General features: G+C 42.5%; 1 long non-coding RNA gene across 1 annotated transcript; it reads left to right on the top strand.

The window, feature by feature from the left end:
* The first annotated feature begins 3,177 nt into the window (after positions 1-3,177).
* Positions 3,178-5,945, top strand: LOC126489408 (uncharacterized). The gene is made up of 4 exons (XR_007588916.1): positions 3,178-3,328; positions 3,476-3,694; positions 5,307-5,420; positions 5,907-5,945. It is a non-coding gene; the product is annotated as an uncharacterized lncRNA (long non-coding RNA).
* Positions 5,946-6,214: the final 269 nt, after the last annotated feature.

Raw genomic sequence — 6,214 nt, 5'->3', positions numbered from 1 at the left:
TTTCTGATTTTGTTAATTTGGATATTGTCTCTCTGCCTTTTGGTTAGTTTGGATAAAGGTTTGTCTATTTTGTTGATTTTCTCGAAGAATCAGCTCTTTGTCTTATTGATTTTTGTATTGTTTTCTTTGTTTCTATTTTGTTGATTTCAACCCTCTCTTTGGTTATTTCCTGCCATCTAGGTGAGTTTGCTTCTTTTTGTTCTAAAGTTTTCAAATGTTCTGTAAATTCCCTAGTGTAGGATTTTTCCTGCTTCTTTATGTAGGCACTTAGTGCTATGAATTTTCCTCTTAACACTGCTTTCATTGTGTCCTATAAGTTTGGGTATGTTGTGTGATCATTTTCATTGAATTTTAGGAAGTTTTAATTTCTCCTTTTATTTCTTCCTTGACACACTGATGATTCAGGTGAGCATTGTTTAATTTCCATGTGTTTGTGGGTTTTCTGGAATTAGTATTGCTGTTGATTTCTAGTTTTATACCATGGTGATCTAATAAGGTACATTGGGTTATTTCATTTTTTTTGTATTTGTTGAGGTTTGTTTTGTTACTGAGTATGTGGTCAATTTTTGAGAAGGTTCTCTGAGGTGCTGAGAAGAAGGTATATTCTTTTCTGTTTCGATGGAATATTCTAAAGATGTCTGTTAAGTCCATTTGAGTCATAAAATCTGTTAGTTCTCTTATTTTTCTGTTTTTTTTGTCTGATTGACCTATCCAGTGGTGAGAGGGGAGTGTTGAATTCTCCCACTATTAGTATGTGGGGTTTAATGTATGTTTTAAGCTTTAGAAGCGTTTCTTTCACATATGAGGGTGCCCTTGTATTTGGAACATAGATGTTCAGTATTGAAATTTCCTCTTGATGGCTTTTTCCTGTGATTAGTATGAAATGACCTTCTTTGTCTCTTTTGACTGATTTTAGCTTGAAGTCTATTTTGTTATATATTAGGATAGCCACACCCACTGTTTCTTATGTTCATTTGATTGTTATCTTTTTCCCAACCCTTTACTCTGAGACGATGTCTGTCTTTGAGGTTGAGATGTATTTCTTGTATGCAGAAGAAGGATGGATTCTGTTTTTGTATCTAATCTGTTAGTCTGTGTCTTTTTATCAGTGAGTTGAGTCCATTTACATTAAGGGATATTAAAGACCAGTGATTGCTATCTCCTGTTAATTTAGTTTTCATCGTTGGTGATGATAATTTGTGCATTTTTGTTTGGGATTTGCTGTTATGAGACCATCAATTGTCCGTGTTTTTGTTGGTGTAGCGAACTTCCTTGTGTTGGAGTTTTCCTTCTAGTATTTTGTGTAGGGCTAGGTCTGTGGCTAGGTATTGGTGAAATCTATTCATCTTTTCCTCTAATAGGTGTGATTGGGGCTGTCCAAGATTCTGTTGAATAATATTCAAGGTGCCAGTGAATCCAAAGCTCAGATGGTTGTTCCTCCTGGTACATTCAGTGTCATGGTTCTAGTTACCCCATAAGTTACACAGTGTTCCTGAAGATAGCTCAGCGCTCCTGTGCCTTGCTCTGCTCACTTACAGTTTGCTGTCTCAGGCCTACTTTCTATATTACATTTTAAATGAGCTGCACAAACACAATACCTTAATCAAGAGCAGAAATATATGAGTAACAAAATTGACCTTAAATTTGTATCAGTAGAACAAGATCCATATCAATGCAAAGCATTCATCTTTATATCATATCCCCCTTTAAATGTAAACAATCATTTATAAGCAATCACTTAGGGGATTTGGACATAGTTCTTTCCAAACTGCTTCCTGCTTTTTGTAAGCAAAGTAATTTTAGGGGGTGTTCATGGCAACCTTTGGGTGGGGAGTTCTTGGTCAATCAAAGCACATTAGTCTGGAAGAGACCTCCAACTTCACTGTGAATTAAATATGGGGTGATCAGAGGCAGGTTAAGAGAGCACCTTCTGTGGCAGAAGCTCTGTCATGCTTAGGAAGCAGGAGTAGAGGTGTGGGTGTGTAAAAGGAAGGACCGCTTGTTGGTTCCCACCCACCTGGCTAGCTCACACATGAAATAATCACATAGGAACTGTATTAATTAAATCACTGCTTGGCGCATTAGCTCTAACTTCTTATTGGCTAACTCTTACATCTTAATTTAACCCATTTCTACTAATCTGTGTACCACCACATGGTTGTGGCTTACCGGCAAGGTTCTGCTTCTGACTCTGGTGGCAGATCCATGGCATCTCTCAGACTCTGCTTTCTTCCTCCCAGAGTTCAGTTCCATCTTCCCTGCCTACCTAAATTCTGCCTTATCAAGAGACCAATGCAGCTTATTTAGTAACCAATGAAAGCCACACACAGACAGAAGGAACTCCTACACCAGGAGTGCTTTGCCTTCTGGGTGGATAACTTAGGAGACATTTCTTCTCCACTCCCCTCAGGGTCTTCCCTCCTCCACTTCCTTCTGGACTCCATGTTTTCTGATGAGAAGCCCATCTCTAATTGTTTTAAGGCATGTCAGAATAGGATCAATCCTCTTTTGCTGCTTCGAAGGTTGGGTTTTTTTTTTTTGTTGTTGTTCTCAGAATTCTGGTGTGTTATTGCTGTAGGTTTATTTGGGTTTGATCTGCTACAGGCTTGTTCGGCTTCTGAAATGTGTCTTTCTTTTGACAATGTTTGTACTTTTTTCTGTTCTTGCTCCTAGCAGTGTGCTAAGTACTGCCAACCTCAGCTTCTGGAGACCCTGTGATAGAGACATTAGATTTATCTCTATAGTCATATATGTCTCAGAAGCACCTATTATGTGGTGTGTGTGTGTGTGTGTGTGTGTGTGTGTGAGCATATAATTTCATTTTTTAGGGTGAATCCTTCAGTGTGGAATTTCTAGGGTTATTAGGTATACATTTGATTACTGAGATACTGCCAAACTTTGTTGAAACTCCTTCTTGTTTTCTTGGTATATTTTCTTTGGGTCTTCACTCTGCTCACCCATTGCTTCTACTGCCACTCCTCCTGATGATGTCTTCACACTTCAGCTCTCATATTTTTAAGTTTAAATTTTCAGTTGGGTTCCTTGTTCATTCTATTATTTACTGAGACTAGGTCTTTTAGTTTTCTTTCTCCAAAAAGATTTATTTATATATTTTTATTTTATATGTATGAATGTTGTGCCTGCATATAAGTATATTCAACACATGCTTGCAGTTCCCCCAGAGGCAAGAAGATGGTGTCAGAGTCCCTGGAACCTGAGGTGCGCTGACTGGTGGGTGTGGGAATCAAACCGGAGTCCTGTGGAAGAGCACTGAGTACTGCTAACTACTGCGCCGTCTCTCCTGCCCCCAGTCTTACTTTCTTTAAAAGTGAGTTTCTGTTGCTCAGTGAATCATTTTTCTGATGGTTCACATGACAGAGAGTGCTAATATGTGTCTGCAGTGTAGACACTGCTGCCCTGTGATGCTACATGACTTTCTGTTGAAATCCGCACTTGCTCACATTGTCTGTCTCAGGATCTTATTGAAACTGGGTTGTAACTGGCGTCCTGTGGCACCGCCACATCAGAGAAAAGAGGAGGGAATTGTCTCCTGAGTGAATGGTGGCTTTACTCCTTCATCGCTGTACTTGGCCTCCACGAATCTCTGAATCTCCAGAGGAACTTCATGTGATTTCTGGTCAACTGGAATTTGGGTTCTGAGCAGGACTTCATTGTGGCCTTCTGGCCTGGGAAGGTTGGTGATGCCTCATAATTGCCCTCTCCCGTGTATGTAGCCTGCTATGACATCTTGGAGGATTGGTCTTATATATTATATATGTTATAGGTAGCTGGTGTTTGACCAATATAAATATATATGATTATAACTATATAGAATATATATTTAACCAATATATAATATATAATTATGTATCTGCTAATCCTCTTAACACCATAAAGCTGGTTAAGAGGTGACCTAGTGTTATGGTCTCTAAACAGGATTGGAATCTGATCATAGCTGACACAGCTCCCCTATGAAGATGCCAAATTGAAATGACCTTCTGAGCAATCAGCGATCAGATGAGAGATCGTGACATTGTGGATATTTGAGGGTTGTTGTAAGCTGTGTTTGGAAAGGGGGTGTTAAGTGAGGTAGTGTCCATAGATCAGTCAAGCAGACTGGGTGAGGGGCAGCCCTCTCTGTCTCTGTCTCTGTCTCTGTCTCTGTCTCTATCTCTGTCTCTCTGTCTCTCTGTTTGTCTCTGTCTCTGTCTGTCTGTCTCTCTCTCTCTCTTTCTCTCTCTCCAGGAGAGTAAGGCAGCATTGAACCACAAAGTTGAGCGCGTTTTCAGTGAGGTCCTGGAGCATTAGCAGAGGATTCGATTTATTCTCATCTGGCAGGAAGCTAAGAGGTTGTGAGTTGAGAAGCCCAGGGTCCAGGAAAGTAGGAGAAGCCAGCCGTGGGAGCATGGCAGTTAATACTGGAATTCAGGAGTGAGGTGCATGGACAGGTTCATAAAGTACATCAGCCAAGCTGTCGGTGCCACTCCGGGCCTGCATGACTTGGCCAGTCCTGGTGCGGTGCCTGTCACCACGCAAAACCAAATCCTGGGCCCAACACAAACGCTGGCACACAACAAACATTTAGTAGACAGCTGCTGTTCATAGCTCTCAGCTGCAGCAATATTTTCACTCGTCAGTGTAGGCTGTTTGAGCTCGGAGCAAATATGTAAGATCCCGGTTCCTGAGCTCCTAAACAGGCTGATTAAAGAGCAAGAAGGTCGAAAGTTGGAATTCCTGGGCAGGAAGTTCCCAAGTTTGCTGGCTCCTGCTCCAGAGTCCTGGAGTAAGGATAGGCAGCCCAGGATGGCCAAAGAAGCATAAGTTAAAGAGGAATTTGAGCCACCGGAGGCTGTTGTAAAAGGGTTCATCTCTTGTGCCTAGATTCGTGACTACTTGAGCATACACACACACACACACACACACACACACACACACACTCCACTTTCTGATCTTACTCACAGAGTGGACAGTAGCACCCCAAACTTAGCCCTTTCACTGGATGGATATAAAGTACACACAATATTTTGGGCCCCATGTGGGGTCCTCACATGTCTCCTCCTCACCCATACTTTACAGATAGAGCATAAACATGGCAAAGAGTCAGGCCACCAAACTGAACTTACATCCAGCATTTCTTCACACAACTAGAGCCCTCTCCGACGCAACCAAGAAGCAGAAGAACCCTAAAGCACCACTACAGCTTCTAAAGGAGTCTAAGCCCTTCCTACCTCTTGGCGCTTTCACGGTGAACAAAAAGTCAGGTGGAAAAGTGGTGTTTTTTTTTTTCTTTTCTTTCCTTTTTAAAGGGCATCACTGAACAGAAAGGCATCCAGCTGGACAGAAGAGCTTGCTGCAAACAGGGTTATAACCAACAAAGGATCCCAGCACTCAGTCACAAAAACCAGGAACAGAGACTTTGGGTATAGAGCAGCAGCAGGGAGATTTTTTTCAACCCACACAGTCATTTAGTGGATCCACCTGAGCTGCAGGGTGGCATAGAGGCTTTTCCTACATCCACCTCCAGGAGGCAGGTGGGGTCAGCTGCCTGCGGGGGAGGAGGGATACATGGCATAGTGTACAGACTGCTAGTTGTTAGGGAGCAGCAACGGGTGAATGTCACCACAGAAAAATACTTCTGCAGCCTTGAATGCAACCGAGCAACTTTCACATGTCCTCAGCCATGCAGATATTAAAGCCAAATGGAGGGATTTGGGCTTCATCTACTTGCTGCATGTTGCAAAGGGAAGGCAGAAATCAGTCTCTTTAACCAGCACATTCTGAACCCTGCTAAGTGATGCCGTCCCAAGGTGTGCTCAGAGGGCAATGATCTTGAGAGTCCACCCTGAGCGAAGGCTCAGCGAGGAAGGCAACTATGGCCCACGCAGCTCACTTTTACCCATCCACAGGTCAGTCAGCAAACCCACAGTGGCATTCTGAAGCTCAAGCGTTGAAATAAGGTGCAGCGAGGCTGCGTCCCCAGCACCCCAGCCACCTGCTAGCTTATGCCTGAAATAACAACACACAAACTGTATTCATTTAAAGACTGCTTGGCCCATATCTAGCCTCTTCTAGGCTAATTCTCACATATTAATTTAGCCCATCTCTAATAATGTGTGTAAGCACACCAAGGTATGCTTACCCAGAAGATTCTAGCCTATGTCCATCCTGGGTCAGAGCTGCCTGGGAGAGCGGAGCCTGGTGGCTTTGCTCCAGA

This window comes from Alexandromys fortis, unplaced genomic scaffold, assembly GCF_014885135.2.
Source record: "Alexandromys fortis isolate MF-2015 unplaced genomic scaffold, M_Fortis_MF-2015_v1.1 scaffold_206, whole genome shotgun sequence".
Lineage (NCBI taxonomy): Eukaryota > Metazoa > Chordata > Mammalia > Rodentia > Cricetidae > Alexandromys > Alexandromys fortis.
Note: the sequence above shows the minus strand (reverse complement) of the source record. Positions and strands in the feature narration are given on the sequence as shown.